This window comes from Chiloscyllium punctatum, chromosome 13 (assembly GCF_047496795.1).
Source record: "Chiloscyllium punctatum isolate Juve2018m chromosome 13, sChiPun1.3, whole genome shotgun sequence".
Lineage (NCBI taxonomy): Eukaryota > Metazoa > Chordata > Chondrichthyes > Orectolobiformes > Hemiscylliidae > Chiloscyllium > Chiloscyllium punctatum.
The window spans coordinates 27,842,901-27,863,181 of NC_092751.1; the positions used below are offsets into that span (position 1 = coordinate 27,842,901).

Consider the following 20,281-nt stretch of genomic DNA (forward strand, 5'->3'; position numbering starts at 1 on the left):
GCCTTTTACCTTCACCGTGAAATTTGCTGCAGAGATGTTCACACCTGGACATGAGCCTCATGGATACCAACTGAGTCGGAAACCTGTGTGGGAATCGATGAGAAGCGTCTCAATAGAGTTTAACAAATTCCATGGTGCGCTTTAGAAATGCAGTTTCTTTTCACCTCAGTCTAAAAGGCAGTTTCTCAACATAGCAACAGAAGTCAAAAGGTAATTACCTCACCCCACCCCCACTCCGGAAGAGGTGCTAACTGCCCTTGATTGCTTTTTGTTCACGATGTGAAGAGCTCTCACGCCTGATTCACCTTCACGTGTCTGGTTGCTGAGTGAATCACAAAGAAGGAGTTTCACCAGAGCTGCAACTGCCACACTTCCCCAGTCGCCCTCCCGTTTACATTTTCCTGCTCGTCAGTGATTTCAAGAAAACCAAATGGATGCGATGTCATTCTGTAGTCTCTCTGTCGATTCCTCCGTTTCAGTTCCAACGTGGCTTAGATCTCGGGGCGCACCTTAATACGAGCGACGCTATGAAAGCACTGGTCCAGAGGTTCCTCTGAGAGTGTAATTTCTTTCATTGCTGTTGCTGATTGAATGAGCCACCAACCTGCGAACTGCTCCAAAACATGATTCAGGATCTCTGGTGCCAATTCTCGCACGTTGAATAACGACAGACACCTTCCAAATGAGGTCTTTCAGAGACGACTTTGGGATACATTTGACAGACAGATTAGTTCAGGAATCCGTGGTGCATTGTGACACCAGCGCATCGGCTTCTTCCCTATCTTTGAACCGGGCTGCCTGCGCAAGGAATGCAAATGCGGTAATGCTTTTCGTGGAAGGATCAGAAGGGGGTAACTACACTCTCAAACAGAATGGCATATGATCAGAACCAGGTAGGAGAAAAACTTTACAATGCTTTGCACTGTCAGTAAATGGAACTGCATTGCATTTCACGACGAGAGCAGATTTGTTTAAGCAAACTCGAAGGCAGGTTTGCAGATGGGAAAGCAAGCAAGTCAGCTCCGTTCTTGTCCATGTAAAAGACTGCAGTTGAAGAACAAAGCTGTTTCTGCCCACTTTCGAACTGGGGACCTTTCGCGTGTGAGGCGAACGTGATGACCACTACACTACAGAAACTGGCCTCTGACGGCCCTGCTGGCGCTCAGTGGCATCCAGCACTGAAACCTGAAGCCATTCTCCCTGTCACCTTTCTGTTTCCATGAGCTCGTTGTTTAATGGGGACTTGTTTAAATTTGGCTATGTGCTGAGCATGGACGTGATACACCGAAGTATCTGTTTCCACGTGGTGTACCCCAATAACGTTGTGTTGCTCACACCTGCTTTAAAGAATTACGTTTTTGCGGAGCTTACCGTCGCAGTCTGTGGCAAAATCATTTAGTCTGTTCGACTGCTCACGGGAAAGGTAGTATTGTGAAACACTGCAGAAACGAACGACATCCTTACTTTTGCTCCGACTGACCATACTCCGTGAAAGTTTCCCAGATTCTCAGTTGAGGATTTTTGCAGCTGGAAGTTACCTCAGAAACCCTGTTAATTCGTAATGTATTGAGCGAATCGCAAAACAGAAAGCATTTAACACGGAACACAAACAAAACTGGAAAACCAAATGCATTTTCAGACACAGCGAGCACGAATGCTAAATGTGAGACAGTCCGGGGGCATGAGCCATAAAGTAATCACCCAACTGACAACGGGGCAATTCCAAACTAATCTTTCAAGCATACTGGAGCCTGAGTGCACCACCACTTCCCAGACAATGCTGCAAAGCGACAAAGAAAGAACATGACAAGAATGGGCCATAAAAAGTGAATTTCACCAATCGCAGTCTCGATTAGATTACCTTTCCCTTCCGATGTCTCCAGGACGGAAATGAAGAAAGTGGGAGAAATTCAAGAACATATGACATCGAAATAGATTGGAACGATTTTCTCATTGGCCAGAAAACCGAATGACGGCGAGTCGAGTCACCGTAGGACTCTGTTTCGCAACAGCGATGAAATAACAGTCTCCATTCGGTTCCAGTAAAAGCTCAACTTGCCTGGAACTGAAAGCAACAGTAGAGCTGCTGGCGATTTTCCCCGCGGGAGGCGAACACGATCACGACAGAACAGGCACTTTGGAAAATTTGGCACTTTCCCACACCGCAGTCAATCCCCCGGGAAGCAAAACCATTTTTCTTCTGTTTTAAACAGAAATGCAGCAGTGATCGAAACAGCATTTTAACAAGCTGTTGCCGATGGAGCTGTTCAGAAGAAATGGCAGCGGTGGGACTCGAACCCACGCCCCGGTCGAGACCGGAGCCTTAATCCTGCGCCTTAGACCGCTCGGCCACACTACCAACACGCCCACCTCGCCATTTTCTTGCACTTCCAATTGTGCTCCTGCATAACAACAGATGCAAACTCACGTGAAAAGGGTTCTATGATCCCTCTCCGACTCGCACAGCAGCTCGGATGTGCCCGTCTACAATATCAATTTCTCAGCAGATAATGACAGCCCATCAATACAGACAAAAATCACTGGTAAGCTGAGTCTATCGTCTCAGACTGGATTCAGCTACAAATGTATCTGTGAGTGCGTGAGAATATATGATCGGTTATGATTGGGTCAAATTACCATCAGCTGCTGGACATTACTGCAATTCGGATTCTTGCTTTGCTAAATGATTTCACCCATTGCTCGAAACAGGACAACTTTCACGTTTACACGGAACATGAAACACACCGGACTACAGGGAAAATGCACAAAGCTGAGCAGGCCGTGTCCCAAATCATACCGTGCAGCATAGTTTCAGTCACTGTGTCTGTCTTGCAGAATAAGGTTCCCAAAGAAAGTTCCACCTTAAAACCGGAGGTCGCATTCCAATCCGAGAACGACAGATTGCATCGTGAGGAAGGTCTGACCTCGGGGCCGGTTCGAGATGCCACTTTCCTTGCCTTTTACCTTCACCGTGAAATTTGCTGCAGAGATGTTCACACCTGGACATGAGCCTCATGGATACCAACTGAGTCGGAAACCTGTGTGGGAATCGATGAGAAGCGTCTCAATAGAGTTTAACAAATTCCATGGTGCGCTTTAGAAATGCAGTTTCTTTTCACCTCAGTCTAAAAGGCAGTTTCTCAACATAGCAACAGAAGTCAAAAGGTAATTACCTCACCCCACCCCCACTCCGGAAGAGGTGCTAACTGCCCTTGATTGCTTTTTGTTCACGATGTGAAGAGCTCTCACGCCTGATTCACCTTCACGTGTCTGGTTGCTGAGTGAATCACAAAGAAGGAGTTTCACCAGAGCTGCAACTGCCACACTTCCCCAGTCGCCCTCCCGTTTACATTTTCCTGCTCGTCAGTGATTTCAAGAAAACCAAATGGATGCGATGTCATTCTGTAGTCTCTCTGTCGATTCCTCCGTTTCAGTTCCAACGTGGCTTAGATCTCGGGGCGCACCTTAATACGAGCGACGCTATGAAAGCACAGGTCCAGAGGTTCCTCTGAGAGTGTAATTTCTTTCATTGCTGTTGCTGATTGAATGAGCCACCAACCTGCGAACTGCTCCAAAACATGATTCAGGATCTCTGGTGCCAATTCTCGCACGTTGAATAACGACAGACACCTTCCAAATGAGGTCTTTCAGAGACGACTTTGGGATACATTTGACAGACAGATTAGTTCAGGAATCCGTGGTGCATTGTGACACCAGCGCATCGGCTTCTTCCCTATCTTTGAACCGGGCTGCCTGCGCAAGGAATGCAAATGCGGTAATGCTTTTCGTGGAAGGATCAGAAGGGGGTAACTACACTCTCAAACAGAATGGCATATGATCAGAACCAGGTAGGAGAAAAACTTTACAATGCTTTGCACTGTCAGTAAATGGAACTGCATTGCATTTCACGACGAGAGCAGATTTGTTTAAGCAAACTCGAAGGCAGGTTTGCAGATGGGAAAGCAAGCAAGTCAGCTCCGTTCTTGTCCATGTAAAAGACTGCAGTTGAAGAATAAAGCTGCTTCTGCCCAGTTTCGAACTGGGGACCTTTCGCGCGTGCGGCGAACGTGATGACCACTACACTACAGAAACTGGCCTCTGACGGCCCTGCTGGCGCTCAGTGGCATCCAGCACTGAAACCTGAAGCCATTCTCCCTGTCACCTTTCTGTTTCCATGAGCTCGTTGTTTAATGGGGACTTGTTTAAATTTGGCTATGTGCTGAGCATGGACGTGATACACCGAAGTATCTGTTTCCACGTGGTGTACCCCAATAACGTTGTGTTGCTCACACCTGCTTTAAAGAATTACGTTTTTGCGGAGCTTACCGTCGCAGTCTGTGGCAAAATCATTTAGTCTGTTCGACTGCTCACGGGAAAGGTAGTATTGTGAAACACTGCAGAAACGAACGACATCCTTACTTTTGCTCCGACTGACCATACTCCGTGAAAGTTTCCCAGATTCTCAGTTGAGGATTTTTGCAGCTGGAAGTTACCTCAGAAACCCTGTTAATTCGTAATGTATTGAGCGAATCGCAAAACAGAAAGCATTTAACACGGAACACAAACAAAACTGGAAAACCAAATGCAGATTCAGACACAGCGAGCACGAATGCTAAATGTGAGACAGTCCGGGGGCATGAGCCATAAAGTAATCACCCAACTGACAACGGGGCAATTCCAAACTAATCTTTCAAACATACTGGAGCCTGAGTGCACCACCACTTCCCAGACAATGCTGCAAAGCGACAAAGAAAGAACATGACAAGAATGGGCCATAAAAAGTGAATTTCACCAATCGCAGTCTCGATTAGATTACCTTTCCCTTCCGATGTCTCCAGGACGGAAATGAAGAAAGTGGGAGAAATTCAATAACATATGACATCGAAATAGATTGGAACGATTTTCTCATTGGCCAGAAAACCGAATGACGGCGAGTCGAGTCACCGTAGGACTCTGTTTCGCAACAGCGATGAAATAACAGTCTCCATTCGGTTCCAGTAAAAGCTCAACTTGCCTGGAACTGAAAGCAACAGTAGAGCTGCTGGCGATTTTCCCCGCGGGAGGCGAACACGATCACGACAGAACAGGCACTTTGGAAAATTTGGCACTTTCCCACACCGCAGTCAACCCCCCGGGAAGCAAAACCATTTTTCTTCTGTTTTAAACAGAAATGCAGCAGTGATCGAAACAGCATTTTAACACGCTGTTGCCGATGGAGCTGTTCAGAAGAAATGGCAGCGGTGGGATTCGAACCCACGCCTCTGTCGAGACTGGAGCCTTAATCCAGCGCCTTAGACCGCTCGGCCACACTACCAACACGCCCACCTCGCCATTTTCTTGCACTTCCAATTGTGCTCCTGCATAACAACAGATGCAAACTCACGTGAAAAGGGTTCTATGATCCCTCTCCGACTCGCACAGCAGCTCGGATGTGCCCGTCTACAATATCAATTTCTCAGCAGATAATGACAGCCCATCAATACAGACAAAAATCACTGGTAAGCTGAGTCTATCGTCTCAGACTGGATTCAGCTACAAATGTATCTGTGAGTGCGTGAGAATATATGATCGGTTATGATTGGGTCAAATTACCATCAGCTGCTGGACATTACTGCAATTCGGATTCTTGCTTTGCTAAATGATTTCACCCATTGCTCGAAACAGGACAACTTTCACGTTTACACGGAACATGAAACACACCGGACTACAGGGAAAATGCACAAAGCTGAGCAGGCCGTGTCCCAAATCATACCGTGCAGCATAGTTTCAGTCACTGTGTCTGTCTTGCAGAATAAGGTTCCCAAAGAAAGTTCCACCTTAAAACCGGAGGTCGCATTCCAATCCGAGAACGACAGATTGCATCGTGAGGAAGGTCTGACCTCGGGGCCGGTTCGAGATGCCACTTTCCTTGCCTTTTACCTTCACCGTGAAATTTGCTGCAGAGATGTTCACACCTGGACATGAGCCTCATGGATACCAACTGAGTCGGAAACCTGTGTGGGAATCGATGAGAAGCGTCTCAATAGAGTTTAACAAATTCCATGGTGCGCTTTAGAAATGCAGTTTCTTTTCACCTCAGTCTAAAAGGCAGTTTCTCAACATAGCAACAGAAGTCAAAAGGTAATTACCTCACCCCACCCCCACTCCGGAAGAGGTGCTAACTGCCCTTGATTGCTTTTTGTTCACGATGTGAAGAGCTCTCACGCCTGATTCACCTTCACGTGTCTGGTTGCTGAGTGAATCACAAAGAAGGAGTTTCACCAGAGCTGCAACTGCCACACTTCCCCAGTCGCCCTCCCGTTTACATTTTCCTGCTCGTCAGTGATTTCAAGAAAACCAAATGGATGCGATGTCATTCTGTAGTCTCTCTGTCGATTCCTCCGTTTCAGTTCCAACGTGGCTTAGATCTCGGGGCGCACCTTAATACGAGCGACGCTATGAAAGCACAGGTCCAGAGGTTCCTCTGAGAGTGTAATTTCTTTCATTGCTGTTGCTGATTGAATGAGCCACCAACCTGCGAACTGCTCCAAAACATGATTCAGGATCTCTGGTGCCTATTCTCGCACGTTGAATAACGACAGACACCTTCCAAATGAGGTCTTTCAGAGACGACTTTGGGATACATTTGACAGACAGATTAGTTCAGGAATCCGTGGTGCATTGTGACACCAGCGCATCGGCTTCTTCCCTATCTTTGAACCGGGCTGCCTGCGCAAGGAATGCAAATGCGGTAATGCTTTTCGTGGAAGGATCAGAAGGGGGTAACTACACTCTCAAACAGAATGGCATATGATCAGAACCAGGTAGGAGAAAAACTTTACAATGCTTTGCACTGTCAGTAAATGGAACTGCATTGCATTTCACGACGAGAGCAGATTTGTTTAAGCAAACTCGAAGGCAGGTTTGCAGATGGGAAAGCAAGCAAGTCAGCTCCGTTCTTGTCCATGTAAAAGACTGCAGTTGAAGAATAAAGCTGCTTCTGCCCAGTTTCGAACTGGGGACCTTTCGCGCGTGCGGCGAACGTGATGACCACTACACTACAGAAACTGGCCTCTGACGGCCCTGCTGGCGCTCAGTGGCATCCAGCACTGAAACCTGAAGCCATTCTCCCTGTCACCTTTCTGTTTCCATGAGCTCGTTGTTTAATGGGGACTTGTTTAAATTTGGCTATGTGCTGAGCATGGACGTGATACACCGAAGTATCTGTTTCCACGTGGTGTACCCCAATAACGTTGTGTTGCTCACACCTGCTTTAAAGAATTACGTTTTTGCGGAGCTTACCGTCGCAGTCTGTGGCAAAATCATTTAGTCTGTTCGACTGCTCACGGGAAAGGTAGTATTGTGAAACACTGCAGAAACGAACGACATCCTTACTTTTGCTCCGACTGACCATACTCCGTGAAAGTTTCCCAGATTCTCAGTTGAGGATTTTTGCAGCTGGAAGTTACCTCAGAAACCCTGTTAATTCGTAATGTATTGAGCGAATCGCAAAACAGAAAGCATTTAACACGGAACACAAACAAAACTGGAAAACCAAATGCAGATTCAGACACAGCGAGCACGAATGCTAAATGTGAGACAGTCCGGGGGCATGAGCCATAAAGTAATCACCCAACTGACAACGGGGCAATTCCAAACTAATCTTTCAAACATACTGGAGCCTGAGTGCACCACCACTTCCCAGACAATGCTGCAAAGCGACAAAGAAAGAACATGACAAGAATGGGCCATAAAAAGTGAATTTCACCAATCGCAGTCTCGATTAGATTACCTTTCCCTTCCGATGTCTCCAGGACGGAAATGAAGAAAGTGGGAGAAATTCAATAACATATGACATCGAAATAGATTGGAACGATTTTCTCATTGGCCAGAAAACCGAATGACGGCGAGTCGAGTCACCGTAGGACTCTGTTTCGCAACAGCGATGAAATAACAGTCTCCATTCGGTTCCAGTAAAAGCTCAACTTGCCTGGAACTGAAAGCAACAGTAGAGCTGCTGGCGATTTTCCCCGCGGGAGGCGAACACGATCACGACAGAACAGGCACTTTGGAAAATTTGGCACTTTCCCACACCGCAGTCAACCCCCCGGGAAGCAAAACCATTTTTCTTCTGTTTTAAACAGAAATGCAGCAGTGATCGAAACAGCATTTTAACACGCTGTTGCCGATGGAGCTGTTCAGAAGAAATGGCAGCGGTGGGATTCGAACCCACGCCTCTGTCGAGACTGGAGCCTTAATCCAGCGCCTTAGACCGCTCGGCCACACTACCAACACGCCCATCTCGCCATTTTCTTGCACTTCCAATTGTGCTCCTGCATAACAACAGATGCAAACTCACGTGAAAAGGGTTCTATGATCCCTCTCCGACTCGCACAGCAGCTCGGATGTGCCCGTCTACAATATCAATTTCTCAGCAGATAATGACAGCCCATCAATACAGACAAAAATCACTGGTAAGCTGAGTCTATCGTCTCAGACTGGATTCAGCTACAAATGTATCTGTGAGTGCGTGAGAATATATGATCGGTTATGATTGGGTCAAATTACCATCAGCTGCTGGACATTACTGCAATTCGGATTCTTGCTTTGCTAAATGATTTCACCCATTGCTCGAAACAGGACAACTTTCACGTTTACACGGAACATGAAACACACCGGACTACAGGGAAAATGCACAAAGCTGAGCAGGCCGTGTCCCAAATCATACCGTGCAGCATAGTTTCAGTCACTGTGTCTGTCTTGCAGAATAAGGTTCCCAAAGAAAGTTCCACCTTAAAACCGGAGGTCGCATTCCAATCCGAGAACGACAGATTGCATCGTGAGGAAGGTCTGACCTCGGGGCCGGTTCGAGATGCCACTTTCCTTGCCTTTTACCTTCACCGTGAAATTTGCTGCAGAGATGTTCACACCTGGACATGAGCCTCATGGATACCAACTGAGTCGGAAACCTGTGTGGGAATCGATGAGAAGCGTCTCAATAGAGTTTAACAAATTCCATGGTGCGCTTTAGAAATGCAGTTTCTTTTCACCTCAGTCTAAAAGGCAGTTTCTCAACATAGCAACAGAAGTCAAAAGGTAATTACCTCACCCCACCCCCACTCCGGAAGAGGTGCTAACTGCCCTTGATTGCTTTTTGTTCACGATGTGAAGAGCTCTCACGCCTGATTCACCTTCACGTGTCTGGTTGCTGAGTGAATCACAAAGAAGGAGTTTCACCAGAGCTGCAACTGCCACACTTCCCCAGTCGCCCTCCCGTTTACATTTTCCTGCTCGTCAGTGATTTCAAGAAAACCAAATGGATGCGATGTCATTCTGTAGTCTCTCTGTCGATTCCTCCGTTTCAGTTCCAACGTGGCTTAGATCTCGGGGCGCACCTTAATACGAGCGACGCTATGAAAGCACAGGTCCAGAGGTTCCTCTGAGAGTGTAATTTCTTTCATTGCTGTTGCTGATTGAATGAGCCACCAACCTGCGAACTGCTCCAAAACATGATTCAGGATCTCTGGTGCCTATTCTCGCACGTTGAATAACGACAGACACCTTCCAAATGAGGTCTTTCAGAGACGACTTTGGGATACATTTGACAGACAGATTAGTTCAGGAATCCGTGGTGCATTGTGACACCAGCGCATCGGCTTCTTCCCTATCTTTGAACCGGGCTGCCTGCGCAAGGAATGCAAATGCGGTAATGCTTTTCGTGGAAGGATCAGAAGGGGGTAACTACACTCTCAAACAGAATGGCATATGATCAGAACCAGGTAGGAGAAAAACTTTACAATGCTTTGCACTGTCAGTAAATGGAACTGCATTGCATTTCACGACGAGAGCAGATTTGTTTAAGCAAACTCGAAGGCAGGTTTGCAGATGGGAAAGCAAGCAAGTCAGCTCCGTTCTTGTCCATGTAAAAGACTGCAGTTGAAGAATAAAGCTGCTTCTGCCCAGTTTCGAACTGGGGACCTTTCGCGCGTGCGGCGAACGTGATGACCACTACACTACAGAAACTGGCCTCTGACGGCCCTGCTGGCGCTCAGTGGCATCCAGCACTGAAACCTGAAGCCATTCTCCCTGTCACCTTTCTGTTTCCATGAGCTCGTTGTTTAATGGGGACTTGTTTAAATTTGGCTATGTGCTGAGCATGGACGTGATACACCGAAGTATCTGTTTCCACGTGGTGTACCCCAATAACGTTGTGTTGCTCACACCTGCTTTAAAGAATTACGTTTTTGCGGAGCTTACCGTCGCAGTCTGTGGCAAAATCATTTAGTCTGTTCGACTGCTCACGGGAAAGGTAGTATTGTGAAACACTGCAGAAACGAACGACATCCTTACTTTTGCTCCGACTGACCATACTCCGTGAAAGTTTCCCAGATTCTCAGTTGAGGATTTTTGCAGCTGGAAGTTACCTCAGAAACCCTGTTAAGTCGTAATGTATTGAGCGAATCGCAAAACAGAAAGCATTTAACACGGAACACAAACAAAACTGGAAAACCAAATGCATTTTCAGACACAGCGAGCACGAATGCTAAATGTGAGACAGTCCGGGGGCATGAGCCATAAAGTAATCACCCAACTGACAACGGGGCAATTCCAAACTAATCTTTCAAACATACTGGAGCCTGAGTGCACCACCACTTCCCAGACAATGCTGCAAAGCGACAAAGAAAGAACATGACAAGAATGGGCCATAAAAAGTGAATTTCACCAATCGCAGTCTCGATTAGATTACCTTTCCCTTCCGATGTCTCCAGGACGGAAATGAAGAAAGTGGGAGAAATTCAATAACATATGACATCGAAATAGATTGGAACGATTTTCTCATTGGCCAGAAAACCGAATGACGGCGAGTCGAGTCACCGTAGGACTCTGATTCGCAACAGCGATGAAATAACAGTCTCCATTCGGTTCCAGTAAAAGCTCAACTTGCCTGGAACTGAAAGCAACAGTAGAGCTGCTGGCGATTTTCCCCGCGGGAGGCGAACACGATCACGACAGAACAGGCACTTTGGAAAATTCGGCACTTTCCCACACCGCAGTCAATCCCCCGGGAAGCAAAACCATTTTTCTTCTGTTTTAAACAGAAATGCAGCAGTGATCGAAACAGCATTTTAACAAGCTGTTGCCGATGGAGCTGTTCAGAAGAAATGGCAGCGGTCGGATTCGAACCCACGCCTCTGTCGAGACTGGAGCCTTAATCCAGCGCCTTAGACCGCTCGGCCACACTACCAACACGGCCACCTCGCCATTTTCTTGCACTTCCAATTGTGCTCCTGCATAACAACAGATGCAAACTCACGTGAAAAGGGTTCTATGATCCCTCACCGACTCGCACAGCAGCTCGGAAGTGCCCGTCTACAATATCAATTTCTCAGCAGATAGTGACAGCCCATCCATCCAGACAAAAATCACTGTTAAGCTGAGTCTATCTTCTCAGACTGGATTCAGCTACAAATGTATCTGTGAGTCCGTGAGAATATATGATCGGTTATGATTGGGTCAAATTACCATCAGCTGCTGGACATTACTGCAATTCGGATTCTTGCTTTGCTAAATGATTTCACCTATTGCTCGAAACAGGACAACTTTCACGTTTACACGGAACATGAAACACACCGGACTACAGGGAAAATGCACAAAGCTGAGCAGGCCGTGTCCCAAATCATACCGTGCAGCATAGTTTCAGTCACTGTGTCTGTCTTGCAGAATAAGGTCCCAAAGAAAGTTCCACCCTAAAACCGGAGGTCGCATTCCAATCCGAGAACGACAGATTGCATCGTGAGGAAGGTCTGACCTCGGGGCCGGTTCGAGATGCCACTTTCCTTGCCTTTTACCTTCACCGTGAAATTTGCTGCAGAGATGTTCACACCTGGACATGAGCCTTATGGATACCAACTGAGTCGGAAACCTGTGTGGGAATCGATGAGAAGCGTCTCAATAGAGTTTAACAAATTCCATGGTGCTTTTTAGAAATGCAGTTTCTTTTCACCTCAATCTAAAAGGCAGTTTCTCAACATAGTAACAGAAGTCAAAAGGTAATTACCTCACCCCACCCCCACTCCGGAAGAGGTGCTAACTGCCCTTGATTGCTTTTTGTTCACGATGTGAAGAGCTCTCACGCCTGATTCACCTTCACGTGTCTGGTTGCTGAGTGAATCACAAAGAAGGAGTTTCACCAGAGCTGCAACTGCCACACTTCCCCAGTCGCCCTCCCGTTTACATTTTCCTGCTCGTCAGTGATTTCAAGAAAACCAAATGGATGCGATGTCATTCTGTAGTCTCTCTGTCGATTCCTCCGTTTCAGTTCCAACGTGGCTTAGATCTCGGGGCGCACCTTAATACGAGCGACGCTATGAAAGCACAGGTCCAGAGGTTCCTCTGAGAGTGTAATTTCTTTCATTGCTGTTGCTGATTGAATGAGCCACCAACCTGCGAACTGCTCCAAAACATGATTCAGGATCTCTGGTGCCAATTCTCGCACGTTGAATAACGACAGACACCTTCCAAATGAGGTCTTTCAGAGACGACTTTGGGATACATTTGACAGACAGATTAGTTCAGGAATCCGTGGTGCATTGTGACACCAGCGCATCGGCTTCTTCCCTATCTTTGAACCGGGCATCAGACGGGGGTAAACTCCACTCTCAAACAGAAGGCTTATGATCATTTACAATTCTTTGCACTGTATTTAAATGGAATTGTATTGCAGTTCACTTCGAGAGTTGATTTCTTCAAGCAAATTCGAACGCAGGTTTGCAAATGGGAAAACAAGCAAGTAAGGTCGGCTCTTTTCTATGTCAAAGGCTGCAGTTGTCGAACACAGCAAGTTTTTGCCCACTTTCGAACTGGGGATGTTTCTCGCTTAAGGCGAACGTAATGACCGCTACACTACAGAAACAAGCCGCAGTCGCACCTCCTGCGGCTCAGTGGCATTCAGCACTGAAAGTTGAAGCCATTGTACCGTTCACCTTTCTGTTTCCAATAGCGCGTTGCTGTTTAGCGTATTTGACATCTTGAAAACGTTAAAAAAAAGACACTCTTCGAACTCAGTTCCAAAACGTTTCCAACTCAGCTATTATCAATGTGGCTCGTGTCCATGTGTGAATGTCTCTGCAGCAAATTGTTCGGTTCACGTAAAATGCAGAAAAACATGCACACCAACCTGCACCAATACCTGTCTCCTGTTATTAAACTGTTATTGACAGAAACACCAGCACACAACCTTCCACTACTCCCCTGTCTTCTTGCCAATAAGCAGATATACACAGAAACACACACAACCCTCCACCAAAACCCTGTTTCTTGCCACTAATCAGATATACACTAAAACACAAAACACAAGCCTCCACCGCCACGTTGTCTCACGCTATCAAGCAGATATACACAGAAGCACATACACACACTACCCTGCACCAACACTTTGCCTCCGAACAATAAGCAGATATACACAGAAACACACACAAATCTCTGAAACACCTTCCTGTCTCCTGCCATTAAACAAATATAACAGAAACACACACACACACAATCATTCACGACCACACTGTCTCCTGCCATTACACAGATCTACACAGAAACACACGCACACACACTCACACACACAATGGTCTACCATCACACACTCACCGGCAATTAAACAGGTATAAAAAGAAACACACACATCTCGACACCATCCCCCTGTCTCTTGCCATTAAATAGACATACACAGAAACACACACACAATCCTTCACCACCACGCTGTCTCCTGCAATTAAACAGACATGCACAGGAACACACACACACACGCACACACAATCCTTGACACCCAATTTGTCTCCTGTCAATGAGCAGGTATACACAGAAACACACGCGTAACCCTCCACCTGTCTCCTGTAATTAAACAGATATGTACAGAAATACACACACAATCCTCCATCACCACCCTGTTTCCTGCCATTAATCAGATATGCACAGAAACACACACACAATCCTCCATCACCACCCTGTCTCCTGCCCTTAAATAAATATACACAGAAACACACACACACAATCCTCCAACACCAACTTGTTCTCCTATTATTAAGCAGAGATATACAGAAATACACACACAACCCTCCACCACCACCCTGTCACCAGTCCTTAAACAGATATACACAGAAACACACACACGCACACAAACCTCCATGACACCCCATCTCCTACCCATAAACAGATATATACAGTAACACATATACAAATCCCTCCACCACCACCCTGTCTCCTGAAATTAAACATATATACACAGAAACACACACACACAATCCTCCTCCAACACCCTGTCTCCTGCAACTAAACAGATGTACACAGAAACATACACGCATATCTTCAGCACCACCCTGTCTCCTGGCATTAAACAGATATACACCGAAAAACACATGCACACAACCCTCCACGAACACCAGTCTGTCTCCTGTCATTAAGCAGATATATACAGAAAAACTAACAAAACCCTGCACCACTACCTTATCAACTACCATTAAAGAGACTGGCACAAAAAAACGCACAGACAACCCTACACCAACACTCTGTCTCCTGGCATTAAACTGATATACACAGAAACACACACACACGCACACACACAACCCTCCACCACCACACTGTTCTCGTGCCATTGAGCAGATATACACAGAAATACACACACACAACCCTCAACCATCACCCTGTCTCCTGCCCTAAATCAGATATACACAGAAGCACACACACAACCCTCATTGCCAGCCTGTCTCCTGCAATTCAATATATATATAGAAACACACAAACCCCCCACTACCTCCCTGTCAGCAGCCATTAAATAGATACATGCAGAAACACACACACAGTCCTCCACCACAACCTTATTTCCTGCCACTAAGTGGATATACATTCAAACACGCACTCTACAATTGAACCACAACCATTTCTCCTGCCACTACACAGATATACATAGAAAAACACACACACACAATCCTCGACCGCCACCCTGTCTGCTGACATTAAACAGATAGACACACAAACACACACACGTCCGTCCACCACCACCCTGTTCTGCTGCCATTGAGCAGATATATATAAAAGTACACACACACAACCCTTGACCACCATCATGTCTCCTGCCCTGAAACAGATATCCACAGAAACACACACATATACAGAACCCTCCACCACCACCCCGTTTGCTGCCGTTAATCAGACATACACATAAACACACACAGACACAACCCTCCAACATCACACTCTCTCTGGCGATTAAACCGATATAAACAGAAACACAAACTAATCTCGACACCATCACCCTGTCTCTTGCCATTAAACAGACATGCACAGAAACACACACACACAACCCTTCACCACAACCCTGTCCCCTGCGATTCAACAGATATACGTATAAATGCACAAACACACAACTGTTAACCACCACATTGTTTTATGCCATTAAACAGATACACACAGAAACACCCACACACAAACACACACAAAACCCCCAACCAACATCTTGTTGCCTGCCATTAAGCAGATATACACAGAAACGCACGCACAACCCTCAAGCACCACCACGTCTCCTGCAATTAAAAATATATACACAGAAACACACACACACCAAACTCGACCACCACCCTGTCATCTGCCATTCAACAGATATACACAGAAACACACATACAACCTTCTACGAACACCCTGTCTACTGACTTTAAACAGGTATACACAGAAACATACACAATCCTCCACCACCCTGTCAACTGACACTAAGCACACAGACACAGAAACACAGACACTCTACCCTTCAACACCACTGTCTCCTGACATTGAATAGAGATACGCAGAAACACACACAACCCTCCATGACAATCCTGTCTCCTGCCATTGAGCACTTATACAGAGAAACACTCACACACAATCATGTCACCTTCCATTTAGCATATATACGCAGAAGCACACACACAACCCTCCACACCAACATGCCACCTGCCATTAAACAGTTATACACAGAAACACACACACAGCACACTCCACTCCCACCCTGTCTCTAGCCCTTAAATATATATACACATTGACACACATGCACTCAACCCAATATGACCATCCTGCCTCCTGACATTAAACAGGTAGACACTGAACCCAATGCACAACCTTCCACCACCATCCTCTCTCCTGTCTTTAAGCAGATATACACACAAACACACACACATCCCTCAACCACCACCCTGTTTCCTGCCATGGAAAAGATGTATGCAGAAACTCACAAACATACACACACACGCACACACACACAAGCACACACAAAACTCCATGAACACCCTGCCTCCTGCCATTGGACAGATATACACAAAAAACACACACATCAAACTGTCTCGTGCCAGTAAGCACATATACATGGAAACACACGCTCACTCACTCAAATCTCCTCGACCACCCTGTCTCCTGTCATCAAACAGTTATACATGGAAATGCACAAACACGCAACTTCCACGAAATTTACAGCTGAGGGAACGGCAGTTACGATGCGATTAGGCAAGATTTAGGAAGTATACGATGGGGAAGGAACCTGCAGGGAATGGGCACATTAGAAATGTGGAGCTTATTCAAGGAAACGCTCCTGAGAGTCCTAGATAAATATGTTCCTGTCAGGCAGGGAAGAAGCTGTAGAGCGCAAGGAGCCGTGGTTTACGAAGGAAGTAGAATCTCTGGTCAAGAGGAAGAGGGTGGCTGACGGTCGGATGAGATGTGAATGTTCAGTTAGGGCACTTGAGGGTTACAAGGTAGCCAGGAAAGACCTAAGAGAGAGCTCAGAAGAGTCAGGAGGAGACATGAGAAGTTGTTGGCTGATAGGATCAGGGTAAACCATAAAGCTTTCTATAGGTATTTAAGGAATAAAAGAATGACAAGAGTAAAATTAGGGGCAATCAAGGATATTAATGGGAAGTTGTGTGAAGAGTCGGAGGAGATAGAGAAAGCACTAAATGAATATTTTTCGACAGTATTCACTCGAGAAATCGACAATGTTGTCGAGGAGAATACTGAGATACAGGCTACTAGACTGGGTGGGATTGAGGTTCACAATGAAGAGGTATTAGAAATCCTGCAGAGTGTGAAAATAGATAAGTCCACTGGGCTGGATGGGATTTAGCCTGGGATCCTCTGGGAAGCAAGGGAGGAGGTTGCCGAGCCTTTGGCATTGATCTTTAAATCGTCATTGTCTACAGGAATAGTGCTAGAAGACTGGAGGATTGCAAATGTGGTTCCCCTGTTCAAGCAGGGGAGTAGAGACAACCCTGATAATTATACACCAGTGAGCCTTACTTCAGTTATTGGTAAAGTGTTGGAAAAGGTTATAACAGATAGGATTTACAATCATCTAGAAAATAATAACTTGATAATGGAGAGTCAGCACGGTTTTGTGAAGGTTATGTCGTGCCTCACAAACCGTATTGTGTTCTTTGAGAAAGTGACCAAACAGGTAGATGAGAGTAAACTGGATGATGTGGTGAATATGGATATCAGCAACGCATTTGATAAGGTTCTCCACAGTAGGCTATCGTTCAAAATGCGGAGGAATGGGATTGTAGGAGATATAGCAGGTTGGATCAGTAATTGGCTGGCTGAAAGAAGACAGAGGGTGGTGGTTGATGGGAAATGTTCATCTGGAGTTCGGTTACTAGTGGTGTGCCGCAAGGGTTGGTGTTGGGTCCACTGCTGTTCATCATTTTTATAAACGACCTGGACGAGGGAGTAGAAGGGTGGGTTAGTAAATTTGCAGACAACACTCAGGTCGGTGGAGTTGTGGATAGTGACGAAAGATGTTGTAGGTTACAGAGAGACATAGATAAGTTGCAGAGCTGGGCTGAGAGGTGGCAAATGGAGTTTAATGTGGACAAGTGAGAGGTGATGCACTTCAGTCGGAGGAACAGCAATTCAAAGTACTGGGCTTATGATAAGATTCTTGGTAGTGTAGATGAGCAGAGAGATCTCGGTGTCCAGGTACACAGATCCTTGAAAGTTGCCACCCAGGTTGACTGTGCTGTTAGGAAGGCATTAATATAGGGATCGAGTTCTGAAACCATGAGGTTATGCTACATCTGTACAAAACTCTGGTGCGGCCGCACTTGGAGTATTGTGTACAGTTCTGGTCACCGCAATATCAGAAGTATACGAAGTATGCTTTGGAAAGAGTGCAGAAGAGATTTACTAGGATCTTGCCTGGTATGGAGAGAAGGTCGTCTGAGGAAAGTCTGAGGGACTTGAGGCTGTTTTCATTGGAGAGAAGTTTGAGACGTGACTCAATAGAGACATATAAGATAATCAGAGAATTAGATAGGGTGGACAGGGAGAGGTTTTTCCAAGTATGTTGACGGCGAGAACGAGGGGCATCGCTTTAAATTGAGAGGTGACAGATATAGGACAGATGTCAGAGGTAGTTTCTTTACTCAGAGAGTAGTAAGGGTATGGAATGCTTTGCCTGCAATGGTAGTAGATTCGCCAACTTTAAGTAAATTTAAGTCGTCATTGGACAAGCATATGGACGTACATGGAATAGTGTCGGTTAGATAGGCTTCAGATTGGAATGACAGGTCGGCGCAACATTGAGGGCCGAAGGGCCTGTACTGCACCATAATGATCTATATTCTATGTTCTATGAACACCCTGCTTACTGACCTTAAACGGATATACGCAAAAACGCACATGCATATACAACCGTCCACCACCACCCTGTCTCCTGCCAGTAAGCACATAGATACAGGAATACAGACACGAAACTCTCCACTACCACCTGTCTCCTACCTTTAAGCAGGTATATACACAAACACACACACATACACATCTCTTGACCACCACCCCGTTTCCTGCCGTTCATCAGATATACACAGAAACACACACGCACAACCCTCCACGACCACACTCTCTCCAGCCCATAAAACAGATAGACACAGAAACACGCACACATCCCTCTCCCATCACCCTGTTTCCTGCCCTTAAACAGATATACACAGAAACACACATACATACAGAACGCTCCACCGCCACACTGTTTCCTGCAATTAATCAGATATACAAAGAAACAGACACACACAACCCTCCACCACCACCAGTCTGTCTCCCGACATTAAGCACATACTTACAGAAAAACATACACATCCCTGCACCACCACCCTAACACCAGCATTAAACAGACAGACACAGAAAAAAAACAAACAAACAGACAACCCTCCAACAACCCTCTGTCTCCTGGTATTAAACAGATATACACAGAAACACACACACACCCCTCCACCACCACCACCCTGTCTCCTGCTATTTTACAGATATGCACAGAAGCACACACACACAAACCTCCACCACCAACGTGTCTCCGACCAATAAGGACTTCGACATGGAAACACAGACACATATCTTCCACCACCACCCTGTCTCCTGCCATTATAAAGGATATACGCAGAAACACCCACATGCACAAAACACCATGAACACCCCATCTCCTGCCATTGGACAGATATACACGATAACATATACAAACCAAATTGTCTCGTGCCATTAAGCACATTTGCACAGAAACACACACGCACACTCAGTCAAACCTCCTTGATCACCATGTCTGCTCTCATCAAACAGTTATACACGGAAATATACACACACAAACTTCTACGAACACCCTGCCTACTGCCCTTAAACAGATATACACAAAAACGCACATGCAAACACAATCCTCCACCACCACCCTATCTCCTGCAATTAAATAGATAAACGCAGAAACACACATGCAAGCACAACATTCCATGAACAACGTGCCTCCTGCCATTGAGCAGATATATGCAGGAACACACACACAACCCTTCATGACCACCTTGTCTCCTGCCACTGAACAGATATACACAGAAACACACACACCACCACCCTGTCTCCAACCCTTAAATAGACATACACAGAATCACAGGCACACCCCTCCGGGACAACCCTATCTCGTGCCATTAAACAGATATACACAGAAACACACACACACAACCCTCCACCACTGCCCTGTTATCCTTCCATTGAGCAGATATGCACATAAGTACACACACACAGCATTCGACCACCACCAGTCTGTCTCCTGTCATTAAGCAGATATATACAGAAAAACACACACAACCCTACACCACCCCCTATCACTGACCATTAATCAGACATAAACAGACAACCCTCCATCAACACTCTGTTTCCAGGCATTAAACAGATATACACAGAATTGACTGGCTGATAGAAGGCAGAGAGTGGCTGTAGATAGAAAGTATTTTGCCGAGACGACAGTGTTGAGTGG

At 46.0% G+C, this 20,281-nt stretch overlaps 3 non-coding genes across 3 annotated transcripts; all 3 read right to left on the reverse strand.

Annotated features, from left to right (window-relative positions):
* Positions 1 to 1,064: 1,064 nt before the first annotated feature.
* On the reverse strand, positions 1,065 to 1,137 carry trnav-cac (transfer RNA valine (anticodon CAC)). Its single transcript has one exon. It is a non-coding gene; the product is annotated as a tRNA-Val (tRNA).
* Positions 1,138 to 5,232: 4,095 nt separating this feature from the next.
* On the reverse strand, positions 5,233 to 5,314 carry trnal-aag (transfer RNA leucine (anticodon AAG)). Its single transcript has one exon. It is a non-coding gene; the product is annotated as a tRNA-Leu (tRNA).
* Positions 5,315 to 8,187: 2,873 nt separating this feature from the next.
* trnal-aag (transfer RNA leucine (anticodon AAG)) lies at positions 8,188 to 8,269 on the reverse strand. Its single transcript has one exon. It is a non-coding gene; the product is annotated as a tRNA-Leu (tRNA).
* Between the last annotated feature and the right edge of the window lie 12,012 nt (positions 8,270 to 20,281).